Source organism: Nyctereutes procyonoides, unplaced genomic scaffold, assembly GCF_905146905.1.
Source record: "Nyctereutes procyonoides isolate TBG_1078 unplaced genomic scaffold, NYPRO_anot_genome, whole genome shotgun sequence".
In the NCBI taxonomy this organism is placed as follows: Eukaryota; Metazoa; Chordata; class Mammalia; order Carnivora; family Canidae; genus Nyctereutes; species Nyctereutes procyonoides.
Window position 1 is genome coordinate 27,984,793 of NW_026575047.1, and position 26,175 is coordinate 28,010,967.

The window sequence follows — 26,175 nt, forward strand, 5'->3', positions numbered from 1 at the left end:
TACATAGATATTACTGCCTAGGACCATGCTAAGCTTTAAAAGTGAATCTATTTTTGCTCAATTAAAATATGTTAAGAAAATAATGGTACAAGTAGCGTGTGAATATAGCAAAGAGCATAAACTATTTGGGAGACGATTCTTTCAGGGCCTAAAATAGCATTCTTTACCATCAGCTATATTCTCAGCAGCTAGACAGCCAGCTTCTGCCCACAAGGAAAGGAGGTAACCACAGGATCACTGTATGAAAAAGGGGAGGTGCTGGATGTTAGAAGAGCAAATATCTCCTTTTCTTAAGTTTGGCCAGCATGACATACTGTTCACAAAGTGAACTCAAGAGAGTCGCTCCCTCTACTTGCCTACATAAAGCACAAATTTGAGACTTAGATTTTACTACTCCAACTTGAAGAGGAGCTACTTCTACTGTGGAGAAACAGAAGAATATGCAAGAGCCCTAGAGCAAGTCTGATTGGGGTCCTGTGCCAGGCCTTTCTACACTGGCTTTGTCAGGGGAGGTGGCCATGGGGCCTGACCTCAGGCAGGCCAGTTCTTCCTGCATGTGGGAGAAGAAGTAGCAAAGTATAGAGGAAACAGAGAAATGTTGAGTTAACTATAAATTAGCTGCCAGCTATAGAATTCAGTGTTCTGTTTATGAATGTAAATTGAGTATATCTTTATCTCAACTGTGTCTCTGAGGAAAAGAAGGAGTCCTTTGCTAAGGGGTGAATTTACACTATATATTCAGAGCTTGGAAAATGTAAGCTGTGCTTATTTTGGCTTGACCATGGAGTCTGTCCTTAGTGCTAGAAAAATAACAGAGAGGAAGATGGAGTGGATTTGTTCAGGTAGACAGCTTCTGGATACAGTATTCAGTTGATGCTAGAATCTGTCTTCTCCCAAGATCTTGCCTTTGGGAAAGAGTTGGATAAATAAACTCTAAAACCCATCTCAATATTACCTCCTCCATCAGGTCTTTCCTAATCATATCTTCTCTCTTTCTCTGCTTTTTGTTCTTTCATTTTCTGTATCTCATTAGCTGGACAACTCTTTGGGTGAATACACTTGCTAATTATATTTTTTGTAAGCCATTCTATGTTCATCTCTGCACACCTGATCAGTGCTTTGTGTGGAATAGTGATGCAGAAAAATTTGGAATGGAATTGAAGAAAGGGAAGAAGTTCAGAGATAGTGCCAAACTCATAGCATAGAGCCATGTGGCCACAGAACTGCCCAGGAGACAAATGTGCCCAGCTAGCTCTGAGACAACATTTGTTGAGCACTTCACAGCTGGTTACTGCTGGCTAAGTGGAGAAGGAAATCCCAAATACACTTGGCTGTTCTATATTCAAGGTCTTACTGCTGCATGATCATAAGTGAAATGTGCTGATTATTCTGGGGACAAGTTAAATTGTCTCTAAAGATACACCAAGAAACACCCTATGTTCGTGTTCACCTTTGACATGCCCCTACCCTTTTGAATTAGGATCGTAGGTGATAACAGTTTTCACATCTCTGCAACTTTTGTAAAATCTAGAGGGTTTGTTTACAAGGTAACAAGTAGCCAAAGGAACCAGGTAGAAGAACAGGTGCTCAAGTGTATGTTGCTTGAGCAGTCAGAAAAGAAACAGACAACAAAATCATTAAATTTTAGACTTTCTGGGAAGATGGCAGTAGGAAAATCCGAAGCTCACCTTATCCCATGGATACAACTAGATAACACCCATGTCAGTGTAAGTAACCCTGAAAATGACCCGAGACTGGCAGAGTAGACTCTCCACAACTAAATGTAGAGAAGAGGCTGCATCAAAGAGGGTAGGAAGGGCAAAGAAATGGTTGGGAACTAAGTGGACCTATAGGACTGCCCCTGGGAAGTAGGGACACCACAGATATGGAGAAGGGAGAGAAACAGACTCTCATACCAACCACCTCAGACATGGAGGACCAGCATGGGGAAGATGAATCTCCATGACATTTGGCTTTGAAAACCAGAGGGGCCCAATTTTGCAAGTTCTTACAATTAGCATGGCTTAATACCAGGAACTTTAAAAATCAGGGGGCTCAGCTCTGGGAGAGCCTAGAGGACAAGAGGAAATGGAGTTCTCACCCTTAAAGAGACAGCACAACAAACAGCCCTGCAGGGACACAGTATAGAAGCAGCAGTTTGAAGATTGCCAGTGTTATACAGGAAGATTTATTTACTAATCTTAGAGCATGTGCAGAGATCTTTAGGAGACTTCTCCAAGACCAAAGGAGCAAGAGGGCACCATTTCCCTTCCTTGACCGCCAACCTAGACATACAAACACCTATAGGAACCAGCAAAGCATCAACTCTGTTCATATAACTTGTTAATAATGTCTCCTACTCCCATGTTCTCCTACAGACATGCCTCCTCCAGGCAGGCCTGGCTCCAGGTCCCCTCCTGCAGCAGACCTGTGCAACCCTTGCTAACATTGTGTGCCATGCTTTCTTGTTCTCCTATGGACCTACCCCATCCAGTACAGTTAGAGCCTTACCAAGGTGGTGCCATAAGTTTGCAGTGTGCAAGTAGCCCTGAGAGGGATCGGCACCATACCAAAGTGACTCCTGCCCCAAAGAGAGGAGAAGATACCCACACCTACCAGCTTGACTATGGCCTAGCAATGGTCTAGGGGCAAACATCTGGTCTGACTGCAGACCCTGCCTGCCAAGGGAAACTCCTCAGGGGACAATGTGAAGAACATGCTCTGCAGTTCAGTGCTATGGTATCTTTGGCAATTTCCTGTTCTGACTTAACTCAAGCTCAAGGTAGCCTCATACTTGTTGACTAACAATATAGGGACCAAACCCTGCCCACAACAGCAAAAAAAAAAAAAAAAAGCCATTATAGATGACTGGACTAAAGGTAAAAATGGCTCATCCACAACAGTAGGGTGCATGCAACACACATAGGAGACATTCCTGAATTCCTGGTTCTGGTGAACAGAGGACACAGCAGGGCACTAAAGAACTTCTTCAGAAGGTTACTACTTTCAAGAGCAGAAGACAAAATTTACTTTCTTAACAGAAAAATAGACACAGAAAGTTAGACAAAGTAAAGAGACAGAGGAATATGTCTCCCTCCCCACCCCCCAAAAAACGAACCGGACAAAAGCACAGCAACAAAGCTAAACAAAATGAAGATAAGTAATATGTCTGTGGGAGAATTTACTTACTTACTTACTTATTTATTTATTTTAAAAATATTTTATTTATTTATTAATGAGAGACACACAGAGAGAGGCAGAGACACAGGCAGAGGGAGAAGCAGGCTCCATGCAGGGAGCCTGATATGGGACTCGATCCTGGGACTCCAGGATCATGCCCTGAGTCAAAGGCAGACGCTCAACCACTGAGCCACCCAGGTGTCCAAGTTAGAGAATTTAAAGTAATAATCATAAAAGAACTCAATGGACTTGGGAAAAGAGTGGAGGACCTCAATGAGAACCTCAACAAAAATAGAAAATATGCAAAAGAACTAATAAGAGATGAAGAACTCAATAATGGAAATTGCAAATACACTAGAGGGAATAAATAGTAGACTAGAAAAGTAGAAGAAGGGATCAGCTACCTGGAGGACAGAGTAATAGAAAACAATCAAGCTGAACTAAAAGGAGAGAAAATAATAATAATAAAAATAGAGAACTCAGCAACCTCATCAAGTGTAATGATATTCACATCATAGGAATTCCAGAAGAAGTAGAGAGAGAAAAGAGGGCAGAGAATTTGTTTAAAGGAATGATAACTGAAAACTTTTTATGGAGAAGGAAATAAAAATCCCAGGAGGCACAGAGAGCCCCCAACAAAATCAACCCAAGTAGGTCCACATCAAGGCACAGTAATTAAAATGGCAAAAAGTAGTGATAAAGAGAGAATTTTAAAAATAGGAGGGGAAGAGGACAATTACATACAAGGGAAACCTCATAAGTCTATAAGCTGATTTTTCAGGAGAAGGGAGCATGATATATTTGCAGCCCAGAAGGGAGGGGCATGATATATTCAAAAAGCTGAAAGAAAAAAAAAACCTTCAACCAAGTATATACTATCTATCAAGGCTATCATTCACAATAGAAGGAGAGATAGAATTTCCCAGACAAACTAAAGTTAAAGGAATTCATGACCACTAAACTATTCCTACAAGAAATGTTAAAGGGGGTTTTTTGAGGAAAAGGAAAGACCATAAGCAGGAGTAAGAAAGCAGGAAGTACAAAGGCAGTAAAATGCAGTATATCTATAAAAATTAGTCAAGAGATTCACAAAATAAAAGGATATAAAGTATGACACTATATACCTAGAACATGGCAGGGAGGGGAATAAAGAATGTGTTCAAACTTAAATGACCATCAGCTTAATATAGACTGCTGAATACATAAGATATTATATATAAACCTAATAGTAACCACAAATAAAAAATCAGTAATAGATATACAAACAATAGGGGCACGTGGGTCGTTCAGTGGTTGAGTGTCTGCCTTTGGCTCAGGCTGTGATCCCAGGGTCCTGGAATTGAGTCCCACATCAGGCTCCCTGCAGGCAGCCTGATTCTCTCTCTGACTGTGTATCTGCCTCTTTCTCTGTATCTCTCATGAATAGATAAACAAAACCTTAAAAAATATATATATATAAAAAAATATAGAGAAAGGAATCCAAACATACCACTAAAGAAAGTTGTCAAACTGGGGCACTTGAGTGGCTTAGTTGATTGGGTGTTTGCCTCTTGATTTTGGGTCAGGTTATGATCTTGTGGTCATGAAATCAAGCCCCACATAGACCTCTGCTCTCAGCATGGAATCTCCTTGCCCCTTTCCCTCTGCTTCTCCCCCACTCACTATTTCTAAAATAAATGAATAAAATATTTCTAAAAAAGAAGAAAGCCATCAAACCATGAGAGAAAAGAGCAAGAGAAGAAAGGAACAGAGATGAACTACAAAAACAACCATAAAACAAAATGTCAATAAGTACATACCTTGCAATAATTATTTTGAATGCTAATGGACTAAATACTCCAATCAAAAACTATAGGGTGACAGAATGGATAAGAAAGCAAGACTCATCTATATGCTGCCTAAAAGAGACTCATTTCAGACCTAAAGACATATGCAGATTGAAAGTAAAGAGATGGAAAAGCATTTGCTATGCAAATGGAAGTGAAAAGAAAGCCAAGATAGCAATACTTATATCAGACAAAAGACTTTAAAACAAAGACTATAACAAGAGACAAAGAAGGACACTATATAATCATAAATCATAAAGAGAATAATCTAGCAAGAAGATTTAACAATTGTAAATATTTATGCACCCAGCATGGGGACACCCAGTGCATAAAGCAACTAATAACAAACATAAAGGAAATAATCAATAGTAATACAATAATAGTAGGAGACATCAATACCCCACTTATAGATCATCCAAACAGAAACTCAATAAGGAGACAGTGGCTTGGGGATCCCTGGGTGGCGCAGCGGTTTAGTGCCTGCCTTTGGCCCAGGGCGCGATTCTGGAGACCCGGGATCGAATCCCACGTCGGGCTCCCAGTGCATAGAGCCTGCTTCTCCCTCTGCCTATGTCTCTGCCTCTCTCTCTCTCTCTCTCTGTGTGTGTGTGTGTGTGACTATCATAAATAAATAAAAATTTAAAAAAAGTGAGACAGTGGCTTTGAATGGCACATAGGACTAGATGTCCTAACAGTTATGTTCAGAACATTCTATCCTAAAACAGCAGAACACATATTCTTTTCAAATGTGCACAAAACATTCTCCAAAATAGATTACATATTAGGCCATAAAATAAGTCTCAACAGATTAAAAAAGACTTAAGTCATGCTGTGTATCTTTTCTTTCTTTTTGTTTAAGATTTTAATTACTTATTCATGAGAGACACACAGAGAGAGGCAGAGACACAAGAAGAGGGAGAAGTAGGCTTGCTGTGGGGAGCCCAATACAGAACTCGATCCCAGGACTCTGGGATCATGCCCTGAGCCAAAGGCAGACACTCAACCACTGAGCCAGCCAGGCATTCCACCATGTATCTTTTCCAACTACAATACTATGAAACTAGAAATCAAACAAGAAAAACTCTGAAAAGAACACAAATACATGGAAGTTAAATAACATGCTACTAAACAATGAATGGGTCAACCAAGAAATTAAAGAGGAAATCAAACAATACATAGAGACATAAACTTAACAAAAGATGTGAAAGACCTGTACTCTGAAAACTGTAAAACACTGATGAAAGACATTGAAGGACAGCCCTGGTGGCACAGCGGTTTAGTGCCGCCTGCAGCCTGGGGTGTGATCCTGGAGACCTGGGATCGAGTCCCACATCGAGCTTCCTGCATGGAGCCTGCTTCTCCCTCTGCCTGTGTCTCTGCCTCTCTCTTGCTCTCTCTGAATGAATAAATAAACAAATCTTAAAAAAAAAAAGAAAGACATTGAAGAGAACACAAAAAAAATAGAAAGATATTCCATACCCATGGATTGGAAGAACAAATATTGTTAAAATGTCTATAATACCCCCCCAATCTACACATTTAATGTCATACCTATCAAAATACTAACAGTATTTTTCACAGAACTAGAAAAAAACAACCCTAAAATTTATATGGAACCACAAAAGACCCCAAATAGCCAAAGCGATAATTTTTTAAAGATTTTATTTATTTATTATTTGGCAGAGAGAGAGAGAGAGAGAACACAAGCAAGGGGATTAGCAGGAAGAGGGAGAGGGAGAAGCAGACTCCCTGCAGGGCCCAACATGGGGCTTAATCCCAGGACCCTGAGATCAGAACCTGAGCCAAAGGCAGATGCTTACCCAACTGAGCCACCCAGGTGCCCCTAGCCAAGGAAATCTTGAAAAAGAAAGACAAAACAGAAGGGAATCACAATTCCAGACATCAAGTTATATTACAAAGCTATAGTAATCAAAACAGTATGGGATTGGCATAAAAATACACAAGTAGATCAATGGAACAGAATAGAAAACCTGGAAATAAATCCACAATTATGTGGTCAATCTTTGACAAAGGAGGAAAGAATATCCAATGGGAGGGGGAAACAGTGACTTCATGGACACCTACATGCAAAAGTATGAAACTAGACCACTTTCTTATACTATACACAAAAATAAACTTGAAATTGATTAAGGTCCTAAATGTGAGACAAAGAACCTTAAAAATCCTAGAAGAGATCATAGACAGTAATTTCTCTGACTTTGGCCATAGCAACATCTTTCTAGGTCTCCCTTGTCTCCTGAGGCAAGGGAAATACAAGCAGAAATAAACTATTAGGACCTCATCAAAATAAAAAGCTTGTGCATAGTGAAGGAAACAACCAACAAAATTAAAAGGCAACCTACTGAAAGGAGAGGATATTTGCAAATGACATGTCCAATAAAAGGTTAGTATCCAAATATGTAAAAAATTTATACAACCCAACACCAACACAATCTAATTAAAAAATGAGCAGAGGACAGGACAGACATTTCTCTAAAGAAGATGTACAAATGGACAACAGAAACATGAAAAGATGCTCGACATCACTCACCATCAGGAAAATGCAAGCCAAAACCACAATGAGATATCACATCACACTTGTGAGAATGGATGAAATCAAAACCACAAGAAGCAACAAGTGTTGGTGAGGTTCTGGAGAATTGGGAATTGTTGGTGGGAATTCAAATTGGCACAGCCAATATGGAAGACAGTATGGAGATTCCTCAAAAAGTTAAAAAATAGAACTATCCAGTATTCACGTTATTGGGCATTTACCCCCCAAATACAAAAACACTAATTCAAAATGATATATGTATCCCTATATTTATTGCAGCATTATTTACAATAGCCAAATTACGGAAGCAACCCAAATGTCCATCAATAGATGAATAGATAAGAAGTAGTATATACTATGAAATATTGTTCAGCCATAAAAAAAGAATGAAATCTTGTCATTTGCAACAATATGGATGGATCTAGAGGGTATAATGCTGAGGAAAATAAGCCAGTCAGAGAAAGACAAATGACATATGATTTCACTACTATGTGGAATTTAAGAAAGAAAACAAATTAAAATAGAGACAAACTAAAAAAAAAAAAAAGAAAAGAAAAGACTCTAGAGAACAAACTGATGGTTATCAGATAGGAAATGGGGGAATATGGCTGAAATAGACAAAGGGGATTAAAAGCACACTTATTGTGGTAAGCACTGAATAAATTACAGAATTATTGAATTGCTATACTGTACACCTGAAACTAATATAACATGATGCTAACTATGCTGGAATTAAAAAAACAATATTAAAATGTCCTTATATTTTATAGCCTGGGGACCTGGGATGGGGGCAACGCCTAGGGCCATGTTGAGCACATAACAGCGTAGGAAAGCATGGAAGTTGCTGTCAACAGACGAGATTTGAATCCTGCCTGTATCACATAATATGTGTGTTACCTTAGGCAAGTTACTTAACCTTTCCAAGGTTCAGTGTTTTTCTACTAGAAAATAGATTTTAAAACACGTGGCCCAGGACCCAATGGGCCAATAGTGTTTTGACTATTATTTTAATTCTGAATCTCTTTTAATCCTACAACAATTTTGTGAGTACTGTATCAATAACCCCATTTCACAGATGAAGAAACCAAGGCAGTGGAGTCTTGGAGAGCATAAGATTGCCCTTGGTCACAAAGAGGCAGAGCTGGATTTTGAATGCATGTTCCCAGGCTAATCACTGATTCCACTAACATGGATTGTTGGTAAATTATATTCTATAACCAGCACAAACATGCTAAATGTGTAAATTTGAAAACTTGCCAACTGCCATTTTCTTCCAAGATAGTAGAGAGAGAGACTCACAAATATAATTTAAGATGTATTTCTGCCCTCTTCAGTGGTGTGCCATGCTGGATCAAAATGCAATAACTACTTGAACAGTTGTCTGGGAGCAGACAAATCACTTTTTTTTCTTCAGGCTTCAATGTCCTGCCTGAAAAACAAGGGGGTTGACCTCTGAAGAAAGAACCTTCTGGCTCTAACATTCAGTGGAACACAAAAGGCAGAGATATTTCATTGGAAAGAAAAAATCATGTTTGGATCACTAGAAATAAGGACAGGAATAAGAAAGTGACTAGAGTTTGGCAGATAGGAAACCTGACTTGTCATGTGGGTGGGGAGGAAGAGGAAGACCAGGATGGGTGGGGACACAGGAAAGATTTGTGTTGTTGGGGGTTTCATCTGGAAGATTCCCCACAACTTCAAGAAGCTTAAATGGTTTTTGAATAAAGAGGAGTGAAATTATTTGACTCAGAAATATAGACAGAATGCCGTGTGTGTGTGTGTGTGTGCGTGTGTGTACATAGGCAAAACTGATAGGGAATGAGCCAAAAAGCCAGCCTCTGGTCTCCTTGCTACAGCTGCTAGGAAACACATGAGTCCATTTTGGTTTTAGGGTTTGAGAATATAAATGGAATTTGGATTGTGATCCGAGGGTAGGTGTAAGAACTGGTGAGAATATAGTAGACAACTTGACTTGTGTTTATGGGATCGGATAGGAGTAGCTGAAGCTGTAAAAGAAAGATATGAGTCAGTCTCATTTTCTATGATTCTTCCAGTTGCCCCCAGAGGGAAGAAATAATGACTGGGCACATCCATTCCAATAAATAAATAAACACATACACATTTTGCAACGATTGCTTTCTGCTAATATTTAATATACCTCCCAAGTTGGGAAAATGGCTCATATTCTCTCACCATCTCGCCTGCCCTGCTGCCTCCCGGGATCCTCTCCCCCATTGGGGCTGAAGGCTTAGTCAGCTGAGACACTCCTCCCCGCATAAAAAAAATAAATACTTGTTCACTAAACAACTCCCTATCTCTGATGTGCTAAAAAGGGCCTCCAAGGTTTCAGCTGGGGACAATTTTTGTTGTTGTTTTGTTGTTGTTTTTTGTTGTTGTTGTAGTTGTTTAAACACTGATGGGCTCACAGATATTGTAGACTGCAATGGGGTGCTGAGAAGTGAGGGAGAAGAACTTCTGTATCAGTCTACAAAGAATTAGAGTGGGAAGCAGTGAAAAGAACCCCTTGAATTGCTAATGCCTTTCAATTGGAGTACAAGAGGAGGGTTATCCTTTGTCAACCATCCAAACACGTTTCCATAAATGTTGAGCATTTGGACTAAAACAAGATCTTGGCTTCACTTTCGTTCCCAATGGCCAGGGAGAAGGGAACACTCTCTCATCGGGTGCAGAGGAGAGAAAACCTGGCACCCTGCCTGGAATGGGGATTTTTCATTTTAGAGAAACAATTTAGGGAGGACATCCCGCGAGAAACTGTTGATCAGTGAAATGTGCATTTGCTCAAAACACACTTTCCCTGCTGAGTCCCACCCCTCCATTCCAGATCTTCCTGGCTGGGTCCTGCTCATTTGGCTGCCCCGTAGCCATGTTTAGGACAGTTTGTAAAGGATTTTACTTTGAAGAGTTTCAAAGTAATTCTGCTAATGCAGGAGCTTCTCCTATCTTATGGATCAGAAGGCTTTTGAAATCTGTCTTTAGCCACAGTTAAGAGCATCAGGAAAAAACAGGCATTTATAAAAGCTAACTTACTAGATATGCCAGACCCATTCTGAGCACATGAAAAATATTTACTTATTTAATCCTCACGACAAACAGTCCTTTGAGGTATGTGCATTTATTATTCCTATTTTACAGATGAAAAAAATGGTAAGTAATTTGCCCAAGGTCACATAACTAATAAGCGATGGAGACCTTGTTTCATCCTAAGCTAACTCCAGAGTCCACACTTTTAAGAACATAGCCATATGAGAAATAATGCCTACTTCCAAGAGTTGTTCTCACCGGATAGAATTATTAGTAAGTGTGAGCTATAACAACTTAATATAGGAGAACTTCAAATATTTGAGTAGTGTTTCTATTAATACTTCCTTTTTTGTTAAAGGTTTTATCTATGGGGTGCCTGGGTGGCTCAGTCAGTTAAGCTTCCAAGGCTTGGTTTTGACTCAGGTCATGATCTCCGGGTCATGAGATTGAGCCTCAAGTCAGGCTTCACACTGGGCATGGAGTCTGCTATGGATTCTCTCTCCCTCTCTCTCTGCTCATGTACTGTCTCTCTCTCTCTAAAATAAATAAATCTTTTTTTTAGTTTATTCATTTATTTTATTTGAGAGAGAGAGAGAGCATGAGCCAGAGGAGGAGTAGAGGGAGAAGGAAGTGGAAAGAATCTCAAGCAGATTCCTCAATGAGTGCAGAGCCAGACATGGGGCTCTATCTCATAATCCTGAGATGAGGACCTAGGCAAAACCAAGAGTCAGATGCTCAACTGAGTGAGCCACCCAGACACCTCTTTGTTATTGCTTTTGATTCAAAAATCAGAATGCCAAGAACTTATTTTTTTTCCTTCTCTTCTGCCCTCTTTTTCTTCCTTCCTTCCCTCCTCAATTCCTTCCACATTCCAGAAATCTTCTCAGTGAGATCAAGTGTCCAGTCACCTTATTTTCCACCAATGAAAAATAGAAGGCAGGCAGGAGGCAGGCAGGCTCTCTTTTCTATTTCACTTCCCCTTCCCTCACTTCTGCTCCCTGAGCTCACACTTCCAAAATAACTTTCTCACACATATGCCCTTGCCTCTGACTTTGCTTGCAGAAGAACCCAGGCTAAGAATCTCTATCTTTCCTTCCCATCTTCCCTGTTCTTCCTTCTTTCCTGATTCTTCATTTTTCTCAGAGTGATGTTGATTTGTTTTCTCAGATAAAGAAATATTTTGATCTTAAGAGTCATCTGGTTGAAAGACCAAGTTCAAATGTAGCAGATTTAGGGGCACCTGGGTGGCTCAGTTGGTTAAGTGTATGCTTACAGCTCAGGTCATGATCTTGGGGTCCTGGGATCCAGCTGTGTCAGGCTCCCTGCTCAGTACGAAGCCTGCTTCTCCTCCCTCTGCAGCTCCCCCTGCTTGTGTGCTCTCTCTCTCTCTCTTTCTCTGTCAAACGAATAAATACAATCTTTTTAAAAATGCAGCAGATTTGGAGCAGGTACCTCACTGGTATTGTTCACCTCTGAGCCCACAGCCAAACAGTCTGGCACATGGACAGTGTTCAATAAATGTTTATTTAAAAAATTTTCACCAGTGTGGTTAACCTAACATTGCCCAATCTACCAGAGACATAAAGTACAAAGGTTATTTTTACATTAACAAAGTGAGAAAATTATGGATATTTTTCTTACTTTTCATAGCAAAAATCATTAATTCACAATTGACATTCTCTGTTTCACTTCACATGTGGTATTTCAATAGTTCAGGAGGATAAGAAATGAGGAGAGATATGTTATGATATATCAATTTTGCAACACCAGAACTTTTTTCTCCTTGTCAATGTCCCTCAAATTACAATTTTGAGGATCACTGGTCCACTGATGTTTTTATCTCTTTAAATTCTTGATCCAGACCAACAACTTAGAATGAACATTTTTCCAGGAGAAACTGTTAGCCAGAGGACTAGGAGGTGGGAAGGCATAAGGAGGTACAGCTGGTGAGGCTCTGACAAGCGTGTACTATAAAATGAAATCATCCCACCCGAAGATCAAAAGTGATAAATGGAAAGTAAAGGATGGAGATGTGAACAGAGGAGCAAAATGACTCACTGGCAAGACTCAGACTTTAGGATAAAGGAATAATTGTGCTTTGTATTATAGAAGTAGTTTGTGGTTTTATTTATAGATTGACTGATTTATCATTTGTTGAGTGCCTGCTGTGTGACGGCTTCTCTGCCATGAGCATCTGTGAGTATCATTGCGATTACCTGTAATTGAAAGCTGTAGCCCATGACCTTTATAAATGTGTAGGCTTGTTTTATTTCTTTTGACTTCATCTCTAACATAACTAAGCAATGATCATAAGGCATGGCCGTCAACCTTTGTAGCTGCCCTCTTAAATTTGAGAACTTTCCTACGTGATGGGTTCACTTTTCCCCACATGGAGCCAGAAACTCACCTTTCCAACTTCCCTTGCTGGAATGTGACTTAGGTATGAGATTTCAGTCCAGGCACTAGCAAAGAGAAGATGCAGATGCTGGTCAGAATCTATGTTGGTGAGGCCAGTGACAGGACCCAACCTGCAAAGGTAGCAGAGGCAGAGGTTCCAGTGGTGCCTTCCAGAACCAGCAATGCCATCCATGTATCTGTGCTCAGACATGGTGGTGGTGGTGTTACGTATGGAGCAACTCTTTGCTGTAATTTGAAAGTTCTTACTAGATCTGTAGGAGCCTTCAGGTGCTATTCTCTGGTCCACCTAAAATTTCCTAGAGATTTCTAATTAAACCAGTTAGAATAAATCTATAACTGATTCCATGCCTTGCTCATATTTCTAATTTCAGAGATGGTAGCCTGAAAAAGTTTTGCAATGTCCCCCTTCCCCATCAAAGACCTGCGGATGGTAGAAAATATATAAAATCATAAATGAATCTATGTTGAAAAATGAAAAATAAATAAATAACACTAACACCTGAAAAGAAGAGAAAACTCTTCATGGACCAGAAACTGTGAAAAATCCTTAGTAGAAGGAACAAGATGTGTCAATCAGCTATTGCTGTATAACAAACCACCACAAAAGTATCAGTGACATCAAGTAATGAAAATTTACTTCTCACTCATGAACCTGAGGGCCAGCTGGGTGGTATTGTTTTAAGTGATGGGATGTGAGTGGGCTGACATCTAGCTGATTTAAGCTGGGCTTAGTTTTTTCTTGGCTCCAGGCCACGGGTTTGGTTTAGATCTTTTTTCCCAAGTTTCTCATTTTTCTAGGACCAGCAGCTGTGCAGGAATGTTCCTCTAAAGAAGACGGGAAAAGTTTAAGAAGCACAATTAAGCAGGAAAACAGGTCACTACTCATATTAGGCTTGCTAACAGCTCATCGGCTGGGGAAAGTCACATGACTGGGCCTAATATCAAAGTTTCATGGGTGCATACTCATTCTGTGGATGTTGGGTGTGTGGGAAGTATTATTCTTTGAATAATGATGTAATACCACAGGACATCATAGCTGTTAATGAAGGTTATCACCCAGCCCAACTCACATAAGGGAGAACAGAAGACTCATGAAATATCTGAGCAAGGCCCAAATTATGAAACAGACGGCAAACCTAATAAGGATAAAACTGTATACATAAGGAGATAGAGTGAAAAATCAAGAATAAGCAGAATTAAACTTTTAAAAGTGCATTCAAAGATTTCTAAAACTTATTTGACAGAGTGTGAAAGAGAGAGCACAAGTAGGGGGGAGGAGTAGAGGGAGAAGCAGACTCCCCATAGAGCTGGGACCTAATGTGGGGACTCCATCCGAGGACCCTGCGGTCATGACGTGAGCCAAAGGCAGGCATTTAACTGACAGAGCCACGCAGGTGCCCTACAAAATGCATTCAATATTATTTGAGAGAGAAAGAGGAGGAATGCAGTAATAAATCAAAAAATGTGTATGATGAGAAAACATTAAGCAGATAACAAACATAATTAAAGATTTTAAAGATGAAAAAATGTAACTGTTGAAATGGAAAACTCAGAAGACGCACTCAACAGAATGGATGCAGCTGAATAATGAATTTGTGAGCTTGAATATAGGGTTTTCAGGTAGTAAGTGAATACTGGATGAATGCTTGAATGAGTAGATCAAAAGGGAACTTTAGGAGATCATGCAGTACAATGTTTGCTAGCGTTCAACATGTGTCAGTGTTCTACTGTGACCAAATTCACTCAGTTTTATATCAAAGCATCCTAAATCTGTTCCTACTGCAAGCCATCATTGTCTTTGTCCTACCATCATTGCTTCCTTGTCTCGCCTCATCAAACTGCTGCCCCATCATGATCTATTTAAGGTGTAAGTCACTATCTTTCCTTTTTAAAATGCTTCAGTGGCTTCCCCTTGCACTCAGGATGAAGTCCCCTATCTGTGACATTGTCTACAAGACCCTGCACACACTCCCAGCCTCATCTTGTACTGCTATCCGCATTGAGTGCTTGCCAATCACACTTATCTTCCCTTAGTTCTTCCAGCCAATCCGAATAGTTCTAGCCTTGGGACCCTTATACAAGCTGCTCCTTCTGTGTAGGATGCTCATGTTACTCCCTTTCTCCAACTTGCTGGGCAAATTTCTCCTTTCTCTTGAGGAATCAGTTTGTTTTCATCTTAAATATGCCAGCATAAATGCTACATCGCTATCTCCCCAGGCCAGAATAGGCTTCAATCTTATACACTCCTATGGTGGCTATTGTCTCTCCTTTGTACACTTAATCACACTCATAATTATACACTGTATGCTATACTTTGTTTAATGTTTGTCTCAAATGTGACTGCAAGATATTTGAGGGCTGGAACTGTGACGTTTTCTCCAGTGCTGTATCATGAACTCATAACCCAGTGTTGAGCATATGATAGATGTTCGAGAAATATGAATGAATATGTTTAAATAAACAGATCCATCAGAGTACAGACAACCAAATCATGAATGTATACCACTGGATTTCATGGGCTTAACTTTTGTGATTGATTGAATCCTACATAATCATGAAAAAAGAGCTGTAGGGAATTTTCTAGCATTTGGTTTACCAAAAATAGGAAAATTAGTTTGTCCATTATTCCAAGACTGTTTTCTAGGTGATGAGTTTTGTCATCCTAGTGTTGAGCTTTACCAATGAATTAAATGGCCTTGTAGCACTTTTCAGGAAATACAGTCTTCCTTCTCTCCATTAACTATAGTTTCTTTACTCTCCCCCTCTTCACAGCTTCTATCAAAACTTGGAGTACCTCTGGGGAGGTGGCACCAGGCATTTTTAACTGCCAATCTAAATCCTACTCTCTTTCTTTCTGATAGAAGCCCAATTTTGTTCAGGCCTTTCAATTGCAGGGCCAACGGCCTTATAAGGGACAGCTAAAGTCTCAGTCCTGGGGGCGAGTCTTGATTACTCTTAACTAACCATGACAGTTAATTATGGATATATTTTAGACAATTGAGGACTCTGAGAAAGTTGAAAACACACTGATATCTTACTGTACAAACACAGCCATTTTGAGCATTTTGTTGAAATCCCTTCCAATCCTTTTTTCTGTGCATCAGAGAATTGTTTAAGCATATAATGTTCATAATTTTATAGATTTTTGTGCTCTATTTACCTATAAAACATTGTAACCCTTTTTCTAAATAATTATGCAGATTTAATTTATTTTCAGTCGTTGAATATTCCATTGAGAACTTGTTTTTCAAAGAACACAAATGTGTTATGATTTGCATTGGTTTCTTAGGGCTGAGATAACAAATTACCACAAACTGGTTGGCTTAAAATAATGGGAATTTATGTGCTCATAGTTCTGGAGGCTAAAAGTCTGAAATCAAGGTGTCAGTGGGGTCATGCTTTCTCTGAAGGCTCTAGGGGAGAATCTGTCCCATGGGTTCTTCCTAGCTTCCTGTGGTTGCTAGTAATCCTTGGCATTCCTTGGCTTATAGATGCTTCTTTTCAATCCTCTATGTACATGTGGCCTTCTCTCTGAGTGTATGTCTCTTCTCTTCTCAAACAGATATGAGTCATTGGATTTGGGCCCTCTCTACTTCATTGTGATGTCATCTGAACTTGATGACGTCCAAGGTAACCTTCACAGGTAGTGGAGGTTAGGACTCGAACATATCTTTTTGGATATGCAACCTATCATGCCATTCTTTTGAAGTTGAAGAACACTTAAAATTTTTCACTATTTGATATACCACAGTATTTAACATCTTTATTCATAGAGTGTTTTCTCTACATAGAATTATTGACTTAAGGAGATTCCCAAAAGTGGAATTGGTGGGTCGAAGTATGCAAATGAGCATTTTAAATTTCTACAAATTGCTTTGTTCCTTTCCAAAACTATCCATTAAATTGCCATTAGTAATACATGATGGAGTCTGTCTCACCTCACTTTTGCCATTATTTGTCTTTTTTATTTTTTTTAACACATACACAGATAAAATGGCTGATCAGCAAAAAATAGTATCCCATAATGATCATTGAGGTTGAACATTTTCTCATATTTTATTTACTAACTACAACTCCCTTCTTGGCAGATTTTTCTTTCCTTTGCTGACTCGTCTGTGGAAGTCTTCATGCTTTTCTTATCTGTTTTCACATTTGTTAAATTATTTTTCTTAGTTTGCTAGTTAGCACTACATTTCTGTTTTCACTTTGCAAACATTTTAACTGATATGTAATCATCTACAAGAGTGATTTTTGAAATGTAAGCAAGAATCCATCAGGTTGGGTGCTGCCTGCATACTGCACCAGGATGTGTCTGTCTGTCTTTCCCTCTGTGAATTAATCCAAAAATAATTATTAGAATAGAAAACTTTCTCCCTCCCAAAGCAATGAACTGAGTTCTCTTTTAAGTTTTACTTATATACATTTTATTTCTATATTTCTATAATTTCTGTAATTTCTATATTACTATAATTAATCAGAGGTGTCTCTTAGTATACAGAACAAGGTAATTATTTAAATGTATTGTGCTCCAGATTGTTAGCCGACTGTCCCAGGCTTGTTTATTGAAAAAAATCTTAGCTTTTCTGGGAATTGACTTGTGATGAATTCTTTATCATATATTAGAATATGATATACAGCAGGACCATTTTTCTGGGTTATTGTTCCTGATGCTATTTTTGCACCATTGTCACATTATTTAAAATTTAATAGCTTTATAAAATACAGGCTACTGCCCCTTAAAAAATTTCTTAAATATCCTGTTTATTTTTTATAGGTTAAGCTCTGAATCATTTTGTAAAGTCAGGTTGGGACTTTTATTACCACTATAGCAAGCCATGCAGTAATTTAAGAATGTAAACCTTTGCAACACTCCTCATCACCATGTGTTCTGTCTCTCTTCTTGCATTCAAGGCTTCTTTTACATCTCTCCTCAAAGTTTTTCTTTATATAGGTCACAGAGTTTTTATAAACATTATTTATGATACCTCATTCTCATTGCTACTAGGAATAGGCTTTTAAAAAGATTATTTTACACGTTATTATTGGTAATCTTTGTTTATCTTGGATTCAAACTTCTAAATGTCATCAAATTTTGATACTTTCAAAAAAAATTTTGATACTTTCTACCATGTTCCTTTAGTTTCTAGACAGATAAGTACATGATCTATAAAGAAAAATACTCTCTTTGTACTATTTCTGTTTTTTAATTTCTTTTTCCTTGAGTCAGAATTCCTCAAACCATGTAAAATATAATGCGAAGAAGCTTGCTTTCTTGGTTCTTGACTTTGATATTTTACCTTTAAGTGACTGCCAACTATTACAGTGAAACATATTTCCTTTTTATGCTAAAGTGGCCTTTCCTATTTTCATACTCGAATTTTTAAAGTAGAAATTGGTTACAAATTTTGTAAAATACCCTGCACCATTTATCCAAATGACATAATTTGTTGTTGCTTTTGACCTACTGCTGTAATATGCGATAGTAGTAGCTTTATTATTTGCAAAGCATTAAGTCTTACATTATATCTTGCATAGCTCTGGTCCTAGTAGGCTTTAAAAATACAGTTGAATGCACTTAATATTTCATTTTATTAATTATTAACAATGGGTTTGCTTATCATTCATTACTAATAGAATAGCAGCAATTGTTTATTTTTGTCACATAGACCTCAACTTACATAAAATAATTTTATAACCCAGAGAATTAGTCTGGTGAAAGAACATGGAACCACTCCAAGATGAAGATGCTACTTATTTATTCATCAACTTGGCACTCATTTATCCCTTTGATGTGAATTCACAAATATTTTCTGAGCAATTCCTAGGCTCAACAGAACTGAAAGTTCCAAGTTCAGTCTCTGCCATCAGAGAGACTTGAGTTCACATCCTGGCTCTGTTATTTCCTGGCTGTGTGAACTTAAGCAGGTTACCTAACCTTGCAAAGCCTCGAGTTCACTCACCTGCAAGGCAGGATAATAAGTAGCACCCACCTGAGAGGGCATTCAAAAATAGTATCTGTTGAGCTCTTAGCATCTGCACACACAATCTTCATACACGCTATTGCAATGTTATGATTATATCCTGGAGACAAACACGAGTAGGTCTGAGCCCATGTGGTGGGCAACCAAGGTTATGAGCTACCTGCTGTTCACTCTGCCCTCCCCAAGCCTCCACTTTCCTGACTTGCATGTTGCTCTGGATCTCTGTAATTCCAGTCCACCTCCCTTCTTATTCCTCAAATTGGCACACCCATTCCCCATACCCCACCCCTCTTCTCCCCCCACCCCATGTCAAGTCCGCTGATTAAGAATTAGACCAGTTTGAGGGACTCCTGGGTGGCTCAGTGGTTAAGCAACTGCCTTTGGCTCAGGTCGTGATCCTGGGGTCCTGGGATTGAGTCCCACATCCAGTTCCCCACGGGGAGCCTGCTTCTCCTTCTGCCTGTGTTTCTGCCTCTCTGTGTGTCTCTCATGAATAAATAAAATCTTTAAAAGAAAAAAAAAAGAACTAGACTAGTTTGAGAATTATAGAAGCACAGCCTCATAGCCAGGTCACTTGTGCCACGAAATCTGATGATCTCTTGGTAGGGAAAGTTGTGGTGACTATCCTGATGGCAGTTTTCTGTTAAATAGTGTACCAGCGGGCACCTGGGTGGCTCAGTGGTTGAGCATCTGCTTTTGGCTCAGGTCATGATCCCAGAGTCCTGGGATCAAGTTCTGCATCAGGCTCCCTGCAGGGAGCCTGTTTCTCCCTCTGTCTGTCTCTGCCTCTTTCTCTGTGTCTCTCATGAATAAATAAATAAAATCTTAAAAAATAATAATAAATGTAGTACCAGGTCAGTACCGTGAGCACTCACTTCCAAGGATGCTCTCACCTGGCTTTTTCAGCACACATCAGCAACCTCAGCTGCAAGGAAAATTCAGAACATTCTGATGGCTTCACCTTGCCCAGTGCTGTCCTGATGTCTTCTCTCACAGGCTCGGTTTCAGAGGCCTTGGCCTCCACCGCCAGTAAACAAGCACCCTCTGCACTGCACATGCTCCATCAGTATCACCAAGGATGACCAGCTGTTATTTTCCTGGTGATTGTGATGATTTATTTTATTTTGCAAAAATGACTTATTGTTCCAACCTCCGCACCTTTGAAGAAGCTTAGCTAAGTTGTCTTGTCTCCTAGGCCTCTGCTCCAATCCTTTCTAATAAGTCACATCTCAGAAGTCCCACCCCACCTCCCTCCTCCACCATGGGTAATTTAGATCTCCTGAGCTGCTGGATGGTGTCAGCCTGGGAAACAAGAAGTTTGTTATGCATATTGTGTCAGCTGCAGACATAATTCACTAAACTACCCCAGACACAGGATGTCACCAAGTGACACTTCAATTTACAATCTCTTAGAGGTCCTTTTGGCAAATAGTGCTAACTGGAAGCTGGGAGGGTTTCAAAGGCTTGGGGCATGTTTCTCAGCCCCTTGGTTTCCCTTCACCTTGCCTCCTCCTTCCCCTTTCTATGTGGGTTGTGCTGTGCGCCCTCAAGATTCTAAGGCCAATTAGCAGGTTAGAAACTGTCAAGGCATATTGACCTACGAAATCACAGTATTAACTGTCACCATAATTTCTCATAATATTGAGGCTTATCCTGGCCTCTCTGCGGCTTTGTTCCAAGCCTGCTGGTGAGAAGGTCATTTATACATTGTAATCGGAATTCTTGAGCTGAGCCATTTTTTAATTATGGCTTAGGTAGGGGGAGTTGTGCAGTTTGGGAAAGGAGGCCAGCTGGGAGTTAGCCTCTCTTTGATCACTTGGCTGAGTGATTTGCTTTGATCATGGAGACAACAGTTCATAAAAGAGCCTGGTCTCTTCCTGAAATTTGCAGGTAAACAGAGGGATCATTTGAATGGATTGTGGAATGAGCAATTCAGATCCCAGACAATGGTCTTCTTTGAACTAGATTTAGGGACCTATTGATTAACATAGCAAAGGGCATCAGTGACTTTAGTCCCCAGGGTGGAAGGTACATCAAGAGGCCACCAGCTTGGTCCTTTGTGGCTGGACTTCCAGGTCCTGCGTGGACCTTTCTGTGGGGCCTGCATGGAGTTCAGGCAAATCGGTATTAAAATGAGCATCACGGGTAGCCCTGAAGGAAAGAGTAACTCATTAAAACGAAGGGGCTTGGAAGAGTAGAAAGCTTGCAGGCTTTGGAATCAGGAGAATCCCAGATAAATTCCTTGCCTTTCCATTTATCGTGTGGTTCCTTCTGAGCCTAGATATCTTCATCTGTACAAATCAGACATAAATGCTTCAATGGTTATTTTTAGGGTTTAACAATGTGCCTTTTGAGAAGGGGGCCCTGCTAGGTGCCAGGCATTTTGGAGAAGAAGAAAATATGTCTTAAAGCAGGACTGGAAAGTTCTCCTATTGTATCCCTACACTGTGGAGGGGAAGTTTAGTGATGTTTTCGATGCATGCAACTGTTACCTTAATAAGATACCCAATGTCCCCAAGCAAATTGTTTCAAAGTGATTTTTTAAAATATTTTATTTATTTATTCGAGATGAGAGAGAGAGAGAGAGAGAGAGAGAGAGAGAGAGGCAGAGACATAGGCAGAGGGGAAGCAGGCTCCATGCAGGGAGCCTGATGCAGGATCCGATCCCAGGACTCCAGGATCACTCCCCGGACCAAAGGCAGGTGCTAAGCCACTGAGCCACCCAGGGATCCCTCAAAGTGATTTTTTGAATTGTGTTCTGATAGAACGTGTCTGAACAATTAAATGCAATCATTTCATTTGTTTAAATTAAAGTGTTTGAGCTTTTGGGGAGTTGTAGAGGCTATTGCTTATATAGGTGAAACATATAGCCACTAGTGGTCAGTTTGAGAAATATTAGCTGAACAGAGATTATGTAGCATTTGGAGTATTTAAATTCTGTTAGTTGTGAATCTGGAGTGTGTGACTCTGTTGGTTCCCCAGGCAAGACCTCATAACACTAGTCGGTTGCCATCTGACCACAACATACAGATAAGTCACTGCTACCTGATAGTCATTGTGAAAAAGACGTGGTCTTGAATAAATAAACCAGTCACCTTGGGCAGAAAGGCAGAGGCCCAGTGTCTCCTCTGCCATGAGACTTCTCAGTCTGTTCATGGGGAGTGAACACCCTCTGAACAGTGGTCCCCGCTGCCTTCCCTCATCCTCTCCCTATAGTTACCTACAGCTCTGCTTTTGGCTACTTGTATGCTGTGCCATGTCCAATGCATTTTTTACAGAGGAGTCACAGAGGCATGGGAAAGGTGGCCATGTGGATACCTAAAATTTCTTGCCATACCAGAACCAGAGAATGCCAGGGAAGCGAGGTGTGGGACCTGACTCCTTTAAGGGCTCCAGGTCTGCAACTCTATCCCATGCGACTTCAGTGAGTTATTTTTGAACATCTGCATTCATTTGCTAGGGCTTTTGTAACAGAATACCATAGATAGCGGGGCTTAAACAATAGACATTTATTTGCTCACAGATCTAGAGGCTGAAAGTCCAAGATCACAATGCTGGTGTTTCTTTGGAGACCTCTCTCCTTGACTTGTAGATGGCCTCCTTGCTGCATCCTCACATGGTCTTTCCTCTGTGTGTCCACATGCCTGTGTTCAAATGTCCTCTTCTTCTAAGGACAACAGTTACACGGGATTAGGGCCCACCTCGATGACTTCATTTTACTTTGATTACCCCTTCAAAGGTTTTGTCTCCAAATGCGTTCTGAGGTGCTAGGAGATAGGACCTTGGCTTACGGATTGGGGCGGTTGGAATCCAGCCCATTATACCTGCTATATGTTAGGTGCTGGTTTAGCAGTTGGGGTGCAATGTAAACCAGACCCAGTCACTGCTCTTGAGATCTCAGTCTCAGCCAGTCAGTGAAATTGGCTACTGAAAATCACGGCAATGTTTCCATGTTCCATGATCCACTAGATACTAGAACCTGACTTTTCCCATTTGGCAATGCTGAAAGCACCTGTTTGTCGAACTCTGTCCATTCTTGGCTAATAGGCAAAGTTTATTCAGGCCTAGTTATTCTTCTACCCCTCTGACCATTTCATCTCTAAAACTCATGAACAGGCCCTATGTCCAACCTTGAAATACTGGTGTTCCTATAGGTGTATGTTGTCAATCCATTGCTTTTCCTCTAAATATTCTTCCTTGGGACCTCAAACATTCAACTACTTTGCTACTTAAAGTGTAGTCTGCAGACCAGCCACATCAGCAGAGCTTGTTAGAAATGCTGACTCTCAGGACCCATCTTAGATCCACTGAATTGTTATCTAGATTTCTAGCAAGATCCCCAGGGGATTTCTGTGCCCATCAAAGTATAGAAAGCATGTTCTATTGATGTTGGGGCTCCCACTGTGGATAGGTTACCTGTCAACCTCTTATCTCTAGCCTCCAGACTTCTAACTAATCTCTACTCATGGGGGTAGCTGCCTGTTGAGCATCTCTAAGACATCCTATGGGAATAGCCAACAGCATCCCCTAACTGAACTCCTCATTTTTGTTTCCCAGTGCTGCCCCTTTTCCAGCATTTCTGGCTTTGGGGGGTGGAGCCCAGCCAGACCCTCTGTGAGGCATTTGAACTCCTCTTTGTCCTATCTCTGCACCCAATCAATCATATCCTGCTGATTTTTTTTCTCTTTTACAATACTCTTATCTGTCTCTCCTCTCCTTTTTTTTTTTTTTTTTTTTTTTTTTTTTTAACAGCACCTGCCCTAGTTTGGGCTTACATCTCTACCCTCTGGATAAGCTAAAGAGACTTCCAATAGACTTATTGACATGCAGCTTTTTCTTCTACTTTCAATGCCTCTGCCTGTAACCTCCCCCTAACCCCCACTCCCACCCTGGTTGCCTGGCAACACTCACTCAGGAATCCTCTCCAGAACCCTTTCTTCATCATCTCCACCCTCAGGAATCCTTTTCTCTGTCTCCTTAGTAACTCTGCCTCAGTGTCCTCACCTGTGAAATGGAGCAAATAGAAATGTTTTAAGGAATATATGAACTAAGTTCATGGAATAGCACTTGACACAGAGTTTAATAACTGTTAGTTGTTATTTGAGCAAATCTTCTCCCAACAGGTGGTCTGGAAGCTATTGTTTCCTCTGCCTAGACCATGGTTTCTGAAAGCATGGTCAGGTGACCACCAGAATTGGTGCCATCAACAGTGGGATGGATCTGAGGTGGTCTCAGGTCTGAGAAGCCCAGTCTGGACACAATCTCTTGGGAGCAAGATTATGTCTGAGTCACCTGTGAATTCCAGATCCTCTTCCACTTGCAGCCCATAGCAGGTGTCCCTCAAATATTGACCATGCCAGGTGACAGCTGGAAATTTTAGATGGGTATAGTATTAAAAAAAATAGAAGCTACAAATGACTATGGAGGCATTTCCTAAATGAGGATGCTGAAGAGGAGAGTGCTGTCAGCTTGGCCAATTTATAGTTTTGAATTTGTGCCCAGAAGCTGTTTGCAGAGAGGGTATTTTTAGAAATGTGAAAATAAATACAATTAAATTAGAGAGATGTGTCAAGTAGTTTTTTTCTTATTAAGACTGTCCTCTGACCATTACAGCTTAGGTAATGACAACTCTTTGAATAATGGTGCCGTATTTCCTAATTAAACAATCAAGGCTCTGTGATCATTACTTTAGTGAAGATGAGGTCAAAAGCCTAGAACCTAAAAGAAAAGAGATTTTTAAATGGACAGAAATGGCAATAAAAATGGAAATATTTTCCCTTGACTGTCTTGTGCCTCATTAACTCTTGGTGGACTGTACAACTTTTCTCTTCTCACTTAACCAGCTTTTTGCCCCTTGATGTAAAAGTCATCCCATGGAGTGGAGAAAACAAACAGACGAGTTAGAGACCTGTCTACATTTGAATCCTGCCTTACTAGCTTTGCAGTCTCTAAGCCTCCAGAATCTCAGTTTTTCTCTCCTTTAGAATTTAGTATCAGCTCTGTACTTTGGCTTTGGGAATTAAATTAGATAACGTATGTATAATGAATAGACTTTTGCTTCATCATAGTCAGGGTGTAAGGAATGTTGCTTTAATTTTTTTTCTAAGCCAAATCAAATCAACCAATACATACCAGAGTTGGGTGAAAAAAAATTCCAACTTTTTAATGACTCCTTCATAGGGTCATTATGAGTTGGATGAATGGCTATAGGAGTTTCTCAGGCAGGCAACATTTTTCTGAGATTTGTCTTGCCCAGGACCACATGGTGCGGAGCTCTGCTGAGAGTATCCCCTTCCTACCTATGAGCATACTTAGCTATGAAGCTGTTTGCTTCAGCTCTCAAAGACCTGGGAATAAAGGCAAGATCTCAGGCAACCATGCAATCAAGCCAATCTGAAGCTTTGCCACTATTAGTTATGACATCTGGATTTTATGTACTTCAGAAAATATCATGTGACTATGTGTATATGTGAGTATGATTGTGTGTATGGGTGTGCACGTGTGTGTGTTAGATAATTACTCACATGCTGCTCACCTCCTAACTAGGAGACCACCCTCCCTCCTGAAGAATTCTACTGGTACCAAACAGGAGCCCCATACTCTGATGGATATAGACACAAATGTCTGCTCCCCATACTGGATTAATCACCTGGGTTTTGCTGAGTAAACTATTGAATGTCTGAAATAGTTTTTACTTGTGTCATTAGTGTGTTTGTTAGAATGAGGCATGTTAGAAATGGATTCTCAATGGTGATGTGAAGATATGTGAATTCACTAGAACGTTTGAGAACACTCCCCACCATGATGCCCTGGGCTATTGCTTGCTGGCTCTCCCTCTCTGTCCCTGTTTGTACTACCTGCTTTGTACCTCTTTCCTTGAGGAGCTGGCCCAAAGCTTCCTTCTCAAGGATGAATCCTGCTTATGATCACGTCTTTTCTCTCTGAGCTCACACAACTCCCACGTGTGGAACTGTTACCCACATGCTCCATCACACATGCAGCTCCTACTCTAACCTTCCTCACCCTCATTGCCAGATAGACAGATGGAAAGGCTACAAGTGTTCCACTGTAAGCCATGGCTGTGTTCCCATGTGGTCTGGGGACCTGGAGACCCTGACCATGTATCACGATGGGACTGCTAGTATACCAGCCCAGACCACGGGGTTGCACTCTG